The sequence below is a fragment of the Hyla sarda genome, unplaced genomic scaffold, assembly GCF_029499605.1.
Source record: "Hyla sarda isolate aHylSar1 unplaced genomic scaffold, aHylSar1.hap1 scaffold_780, whole genome shotgun sequence".
Taxonomy (NCBI): Eukaryota; Metazoa; Chordata; class Amphibia; order Anura; family Hylidae; genus Hyla; species Hyla sarda.
Window position 1 is genome coordinate 106,084 of NW_026610804.1, and position 9,336 is coordinate 115,419.

General features: G+C 41.6%; 1 protein-coding gene across 1 annotated transcript in view; it reads right to left on the minus strand.

Annotated features, from left to right (window-relative positions):
• LOC130346294 (embryonic protein UVS.2-like) overlaps window positions 1–8,640 on the minus strand; it is a 113,413-nt gene extending 104,773 nt beyond the window's left edge. Inside the window, exon 1 of the mRNA XM_056554534.1 lies at window positions 8,546–8,640. The gene's annotated coding sequence lies outside the window, so the exon portion shown is untranslated. The remainder of the gene's footprint in view (window positions 1–8,545) is intronic.
• Window positions 8,641–9,336: the final 696 nt, after the last annotated feature.

A 9,336-nucleotide genomic window follows, 5' to 3' on the forward strand; every position in this document is an offset into this window, starting at 1 on the left:
AATGGGTCGTGAGTTAAAGGGGTGCTCCACCCCTGGACATCTTATCCCCTATCTAAAGGATATAGGATAAGATGTCTGATCAGGGAACCCCGCGATCTCCCGGCTGCCCCCGGTGCTCATGGCGCCATGGCCACGCCCCCTGGATTGATCACAAGAACTGGCGGGGAGAAGCTTGCAGCTGAGCTCTGAGTCGGCTCCATAGAGTTACATTATAAGGCTATCTCGGTCACGTGGCACAGAGCCATAAAAGAACATGCTTAGCACAGTCCTCTCTTGGCTCGTTCTAGTAATAGGTCGGGGTCTGAACACCCAGACCATGACCAATCACAGCTTTTGGTGTGTTCCTAGGACTCGAGAACAGTTTTGTGAAAACGTAGTGGCCCTTTAAAGTTTACAGAATAGCATAATGGATCAATACTACTTAAAGGGGTACTCTGCTGCTCAGCATTTGGAACAAACTGTTCCGAACGCAACGGGAGCTTGGGACGTCATAGCCCCGCCCTCTCATGACATCATGCCCGGCCCCCTCAATGCAAGTCTATGGGAGGGGGCATGACAGCCGTCACGCCCCCTCCCATAGACTTGCATTGAGGGGGCGGGAATCATGAAAGGGTGGGGCTATGGCGTCACGATCTCCCGGCGCCGGCTCCAGTGTTCGCAACAGTTTGTTCCAAATGCTGAGCAGCAGAGTACCCCTTTAATGCTTTGCTAACCTAGAAGCTTTGGTACACAAAAGCAGAAATATTTTCGTAGCTAGAATCGGTCTCGTTTTTTAAATTTTTTTCTATATATTTTTTTTCTCCGTCGTCTTTGCGTGAAGCAGATGTAAAAATATTCATCTTCGTAGCAGATGGGATTTAAAGCTGAATAAAACTCTTAATACAGACAAATTACGGCAGCGTCTGGAAACTGCGGACATATGAATTTTTCACCGTGATTTGTTTTATATTTTTACGTCTTGATAATTTTTGTGACATCTGGCGCATCGGATAATGGGAATCCGAACCCTGGGTGTCAGATTCGTTAAATTCATTCCCTAATAAGAATTGAAAGATATTTATCATTTTACACATTCTTTAGAGGAAAAAAAAATCCCTACACAAATAGTGGATTCACTAGGACAAGGAATAGAGACCATGGGGTGTATATAGGATATACTGGACCCTATAAAAAGCAATACGGGATCCCATACTGGTCAAGTTATCAGACCAGTATGGGATCCCAGCAACTTAGGACAGGAGGGGTATGAAGACATCAAAACATTGGGTGACATTGACCTCTGGAATAGAGGAAGTTTACTGAAGACAGTAACTCTGTGCAACTCAATAATGAATCTGTCTTCAATAAGCTCCCCCTGTTGGTGGCTACAGGCATCCAATATGTTATTATTTAAAGGGGTACTCCAGTGGATTTTTTAATTTTTTTTTTGTAAATCATCTGGTGCCAGAAAGTTTTACAGATTTGTAAATTACTTCCAGTACTTATTAGCTGCTGTATACTCCACAGGAAGTTATTTTCCTTGTTGAATTTCTTTTCTGTCTGACCACAGTGCTCTCTGCTGAAACATCTGTCCATGTCAGGAACTGCCCATAGCAAACCTCTCCCGCTCCGGACAGTTCCTGACATGAGGGCACTGTGGTCAGACAGAAAGGATTAAAAAAGATTAGAACTTCCTGTGGAGCATACAGCAGCGTATAAGTACTGGAAGGATTAAGAGTTTTAAATAGAAATAATTGAAAAGTATGTGTTTAACTTTCTGGCACCAGTTGATTTAAAAAAAATATATATATTTTCCACTACAGTACCCCCTTAACTCTCCATCTATACAGGGGTTTTTGAGATATAGACAGTATTAGAACAATCTGGCTCCTTTCCTTATAAACATATTTTGAGAAGCTTACCAACATAGAATTTTGAGTCCAAAAGCTGGACCTAGAGATTTTTTATGTGGCACTCCGCCCCTAGACATCTTATCCCCTATCCAAAGGATAGGTGATAAGATGTCTGATCGCGGGAGTCCCGCCGCTGGGGACCCCCGCGATCTCGGCTGCGGCATCCCAGAGATCCGATGCACAGAGGGAACTTTGCTCCGTGCCGGATGACTGGCGATGCGGGGTGGAGGCTGGTGACATCACGTGACTTGCATTGAGGGGGCATGGCCGTGACAGCCGTCATGCCCCTCCCATGAACTATCATTGAGGGTGCGTGGCCGTGATGTCAGGAGCCTCCGGCACTGCACCTGATGCTCTAAAGGAACGCCGGGTGAAGCAGGTAGATCGCAGGGGGTCCCCAGCTGTGGGACCCCGCAATCGGACATCTAATCCTTTGGATAGGGGATAAGATGTCTAGGGGTGGAGTACCCCTTTAAGTTATTAGGTTACTAGGTTGGAGAACATTACTTAATGCGATTCTCAATTTGGAGACAGATGTTTATGTAGCTCTCAGGGTAGAGATCATTGATTCATGAGGCCCTAATGCTTGAGACCATTGCTTTATTAGGGCCCACATGTTGGAGACAGATGCTTATGTAGCTCTCAAGGTAGAGATCATTGATTCATGAGACCCTCATGCTTGAGACCATTGCTTGATAGAGCTCAGATGTCTGAGACCATTGCTTTATTGGGGCCCTCATGTTGGAGACCAATGCCTTATGTTGCTTTCATGTTGAAGATGACTGCTTAATGTGGCCCTAATGTTGGAGAGCGAAAAAACCATAGCTTTATGTGCCCCTTATATTGGATAGCATTTCTTTATGTGGCTGTCAGGTTGGAAACTATTGCTTGTCTCCAACATGTTGCCCTTCATCCGTTATAAAACTTTGACTCTCTCAGCTCTGCCAGACTTTAATTCTTTCTCTTCTTAAGTAAAATACCCTCACAGAGGAGCAACCACAACCTAGGGTGCTTCAGGTGGAGGCCATCATGTTATATGGCTCATGCTCAACTTATGGTCTTCGCAAGACACTATAGTCCACACAGTACACTCTAAATATTATCATGTTTAAGTGGAAGGTTCCCAGGAAAGCTGACCACTTCCCTTCCAGAGAATCCAACAATTACTATCCAAGTAATAGAAATACACACGCAGTGATATAAACTGAGGTGACAAGGTCAATGGTCAATAGATTTTTATCGATCAATTGAGCAAGATGACATTAAGCCAACATTTGCTTCGCCTGGTTTTGGCAAGAAGTGAGTCTTTCTATAGAGTGCTTGTAGCCATGAGCGAGTCTTTCCATACAGTGCTTGTAGCCATGAGCGAGTCTTTCTATAGAGTGCTTGTAGCCATGATTGAGTCTTTCTATAGAATACTTGTAGCCATGAATGAGTCCTTCCATAGAGTGCTTGTTGCCATGACTGAGTCTTTCAATAGAGTGCTTGTAGCCACGAGCAAGTCTATCCATAGAGTGCTTGTAACCATAAGCTAGTCCTTTCATAGAGTGCTTGTAGCCATGAGCGAGTCATTCCATAGAGTGCTTGTAGCCATGAGTGAATCTTTCAATATAGAGTGCTTGTAGCCATGAGAGAGTCTATCTATAGAGTGCTTGTAGCCATGAGCGAGTCCTTCCATAGAGTACTTGTAGCCATGAGTGAGTCCTTCCATAGAGTGCTTGTAGACATGAGCGAGTCTTTCAATAGAGTGCTTGTAGCCATGAGAGAGTCTTTCTATAGAGTGCTTATAGCCATGAGAGAGTCTATCTACAGAGTACTTGTAGCCATGAGTGAGTCTTTCTATAGAGTGCTTGTAGCCGTGAGTGAGTCCTTCCATAGAGTACTTGTAGCCATGAGTGAGTCCTTCCATAGAGTGCTTGTAGCCATGAGTGAGTCTTTCAATAGAGTGCTTATAGCCATGAGCGCGTCCTTCCATAGAATGATTGTAGCCATGAGTGAGTCCTTCCATAGAGTGCTTGTAGCCATGAGCGCGTCCTTCCATAGAGTACTTGTAGCCATGAGCGCGTCCTTCCATGGAGTGCTTGTAGCCATGAGTGAGTCCTTCCATGCTTGTAGCCATGAGTGAGTCCTTCCAAAGAGTGCTTGTAGCCATGAGTGAGTCCTTCCATACAGTGCTTGTAGCCATGAGCGCGTCCTTCCATAGAGTGCTTGTAGCCATGAGCGCGTCCTTCCAAAGAGTGCTTGTAACCATGAGTGAATCCTTCCATACAGTGCTTGTAGCCATGAGCGCGTCCTTCCAAAGAGTGCTTGTAGCCATGAGTGAGTCCTTCCATACAGTGATTGTAGCCATGAGCGCGTCCTTCCAAAGAGTGCTTGTAGCCATGAGTGAGTCCTTCCATACAGTGCTTGTAGCCATGAGCGCGTCCTTCCATAGAGTGCTTGTAGCCATGAGCGCGTCCTTCCAAAGAGTGCTTGTAGCCATGAGTGAGTCCTTCCATACAGTGCTTGTAGCCATGAGCGCGTCCTTCCATAGAGTGCTTGTAGCCATGAGCGCGTCCTTCCATAGAGTGCTTGTAGCCATGAGCGCGTCCTTCCATAGAGTGCTTGTAGCCATGAGTGCGTCCTTCCATAGAGTGCATGTAGCCATGAGTGAGTCCTTCCATAGAGTGCTTGTAGCCATGAGTGAGTCCTTCCATAGAGTGCTTGTAGCCATGAGTGAGTCCTTCCATAGAGTGCTTGTAGCCATGAGCGCGTCCTTCCATAGAGTGCTTGTAGCCATGAGTGAGTCCTTCCATGCTTGTAGCCATGAGTGAGTCCTTCCATAGAGTGCTTGTAGCCATGAGTGAGTCCTTCCATAGAGTGCTTGTAGCCATGAGTGAGTCCTTCCATGCTTGTAGCCATGAGTGAGTCCTTCCATAGAGTGCTTGTAGCCATGAGTGAGTCCTTCCATAGAGTGCTTGTAGCCATGAGTGAGTCCTTCCATGCTTGTAGCCATGAGTGAGTCCTTCCATAGAGTGCTTGTAGCCATGAGTGAGTCCTTCCATAGAGTGCTTGTAGCTGTCTCCTGGTGGCACGTCCTTCGTGATGGCTTCATCTCCTCATTAGTCACCATGATACTGCTCCAATGGCAGCTAATTATGTACATTTAGTAATTACATGTAAATCCGCCATAACTCCCCCTGCTGTTCTCCCCGTACACCGTCTGTCACACACCAATACAATGTAAACAAGTCTGCGGAGATGTTGACAGAAGATGACTGATGGAGTTTGCATTTGTTATTCCCATGTAGATAATGAAAAGACCCCGTTGTTTTGTTTCCATTTTCCACAATAATTCCTTTTTAATTATAGCGAAACGCTTAAAAGGGACGTCCACCCGAAATGTGCAAGCCTCTGGTCACCTCCAGCCTCCAGTTCACAATGTTATCATTTTTTTATCACTTTTTATGACAACCACTCACTTTATAATAGTTGGCCATATCTAATAGTGACATTGACCCTTTAAAGACCATGACAATTTTTTTTGTTTTTCATATTTTTGTTTTTTCGCAACTTTTTTATACAATGAAAGGGCAAACAAAATTGATTCTTTATTTGTAAATCCAAAAGCGATAAAAATCTTCCAAGACAGTACTCACGTCACACCACCTAGCCAGTGACACACTGCAACATGGACGCGTTTCGAGCGCATGCGCTCGAAACGCGTCCATGTTGCAGTGTGTCACTGGCTAGGTGGTGTGATGTGAGTACTGTCTTGCAAATTTTTTTATCGCTTTTGGATTTACAAATAGTGATGAGCGGCATAGGCCATATTCGAGTTTGCGATATTTTGGGAATATATGGAGGAATATTCATCCTATATTCGCAAATTTCGCGTATATTTGTTATATTTGTTATATATTCATGTGATAGCCTGGGGGATGTAGGGTATGGGGAGTGTAGCTGTGCGGTAGTTAAAGGGTGATTGTTAACCCTTACTATTCGTGACGCCAGGGTGAGGGCTCCTCAGTAATGCTTGTCCTACCGCCACCCTTCCCAAGAGCGATAGGGAGGTAGATAATAATAGAATGTCCACAACCGGAGAGTTTTCTGAAACAGGTATAACTTTTACTGAAGATTTTCTGCAAGCTTCAATAATGGAACAGTCTCTATACATACAAGTGCTTTCTTTGGAGATTGACAAAGGTTGGGACTTTAGCAATTTAGAGTCTTTAGGTATTAGGCGCTGTTCCACTGGATTTAGGGGATTAGTTACGCTAGCTTTAGCGGGGGGTAGTTTAGAACTCACGGTTTTAGTTCTGCTGAGGCCGGTAGGATTTTCAGGCCTAGCATGTCTTTGCAAGTTGCGCAGATCCGTTCTGTTAGTCCGGCATCCACGAGAGCAGCAACCCAAGAGATAATTGGCTACAGCTCTCTTATATGGGCAGGGGCTGGACTAGTGCTAATTGGTCCATACTTGTGTCAATCACCAAAGATTTGTGGGTAACACGTGACCCAAGGTCCTCGAACATACCATAGAGGAGATTATCATGGTCACATGACCGAAGGTCCTGCGACGCTAAACAAGGTAAGTACTGCATTATCCTAGATATATATTATTATTAAATTTATACGTATATTAACATTAGACAATTAGACTTGAGAAGAGGCGACTAGGGTCCCACCTGAGGGACCCTACCTGAGCGTAGTTACTATGACTTTGGGGACCTCTACACTAGGTACGGTATGTAATACGGTATCGGGACACCACATTCACGTATTCGCAAATACGCATATTCGCGTATCATTCTCATTGGCCCACAAGCTAAGAGAAGGAATATGCGCATATGCGATTATGCGCATATGCGAATTTGCACGTATACGGGAAAAATTTATATTCGTAATTTCGAATATATAGCGAATATATTCGCAATATTCGCGAATTTGCGATATTCACGATAAAAAATTTAAATGTGAATATTCACGCTCAATACCAATTACAAATAAAGAATCGATGTTTTACCGAATGGCTGGATCAAATGCACTTTTCTTTTACAACTTTTTTATGCTTTAATCATTAAGGGAACAGTCAAACTATTAATTACAATAATATTCAATTTATGTAGCTTTTCTTCTGTTTTCTCACTTTTAAAAATGAAAAAAAAAACACATAAAAATAAATAAAATAAAATAAATACATAAAAGTTTTACAGTGTGATATTTTGACCCCTTTATCTTTAATATTGTTTGTCTACTGAGCTGTGTAAGGGCTTGTTTTTCGGGTCGTGATCAGTAGTTTTTATCAGTATCATTATGGGTTAGACAGGACTTTTTGATCATTTTTGATTCCACATTTCTCTGGGATGTGAGGTGTCTAAAAATCAGTAAGTCTGGCATGGGTATTTATTTTATTTTATTTACAGTATCTATTATACATGATTAATTACATTTTCTGCATGCAGAAATACCAATTGTTAAAATAATAATAAAAATAATAATAATGATAATAATAATAATATATATATGTTTGTGTGTGTTTTTACATTCTAAGTCCCTAGGGAACTTCATTATGTAATTGCTTGATTGTTTGTAGAGTTCACTGCAATACGTACATGGATTGCAGTGTACTGTAAAACTGCCAAGCATCTACCATTGGCTGTAATAGGACTCGTATAAAGGCAGACACAAGGACTCATTAGTTCTATCTATCTATCTTTTTATCTCACATCTATTCATCTATCTATTTATATCTATCTATCTATCTATCAATCTATCTATATCTATCTATCTCATATCTATCCATCTATCTCATATCTATCCATCTATCTCATATCTATCCATCTATCTCATATCTATCCATCTATCTCATATCTATCTATCTATCTATCTATCTCATATCTATCTATCTATCTCATATCTATCTATCTATCTCATATCTATCTATCTCATATAGATCTATCTATCTCATATCTATTTCATATCTATCTATCTATCTATCTATCTATCTATCTCATATCTATCTATCTATCTATCTCATATCTATCTATCTCATATCTATCTATCTCATATCTATCTATCTATCCATCTATCTATCTATCTCATATCTATCTATCTATCTATCTATCTCATATCTATCTATCTATCCATCTATCTATCTATCTCATATCTATCTATCTATCTCATATCTATCTATCTATCCATCTATCTATCTATCTCATATCTATCTATCTCATATCTATCTATCTCATATCTATCTATCTCATATCTATCTATCTATCTATCTCATATCTATCTATCTATGATTCTATCTTATATATATATATCTTTTACTTGTAGATATTCCACAATGTTACATAATACAAATCAATAGGCTGATAAATAGCAATACAGGACTATATAATGGAAACATCTGAGATCCCTATTTTTATCTAATTTGGACATCTGGGATTCCTTGACGCCCCTCACCTTCACCTCTTCGTCAGGAGGCTACATAGAGCTCACACGACCAGTAGGTGGGGGGCTGAGGTTTCTTTTTTGGCACATATGATCTGCACACACTCCTGTAATCAGACAGATTTATCACGTCAGTTCATTAGCCGATATTAAGTCCCAATTTATTTCCTTCTCTTCGCGGCTCGGGATGAATATGTTGCACAAAAAAATAATTGACTTACAGTGAAAACTTGTGCAGCATCCGGGAGTTTGTTCTCCAGACCTGGATATGTAGCTTTCCCTGACCACTGGTCCAGCACAGATCTTCTGGTTTCTGCTTTAATAAATAAATAAATAAATAAAGGAATTCATAACTTGATTAAACTTTTTGGTAAAACCTAAAGCAAACCAACCCCCTTCTTACCTCCTCATTGGGTTAGGGGGCACCAAGGTGGCTCAGATCATTAGGGCATGGTTGTGCAGGTCATGATGGGAAAGATCATTGGGGACATGGGGGGGGGGGAGGACTATATGTCAATACAAAGGTGCGCTGTGCAGTTGGGAATCGAGGACTTGCAATTCTCGAAAAAAAGGCTTCTTATGTGAACATAAAAATGAGACGAGCGTAAATACAAGTTGAGAAATTCCTACAAAAAAATAGCATCTTACATGAACACACAAAATGAATATAAGTTGAGAAAGCTGCATTTCTTACATCACCAATGCATCCCAAGTGAATAGTACGATGCATCGGGAATTGTTGTAATGTGTATGAACAGATATTGAAAAATTGCACCTTATATGCACACACTTATAAGAGCAAATTACATTTATGCATATGAGGAATGCCGTATCTGGAGTGTACATGAAGTCGAGAATAGAGAGGAAACTGGTGGCGTTCGATCTATTATTAATAATGGAATGAAAGGTTCCCTTTATGTATATAGTTTGGTAGTCAGGTGTGTAGGCAGGTAGTTTGGTAGCCAGGATTGAAGGCTGGTAGTTTTGTAGTCAGGTGTGTGGGCAGGTAGTT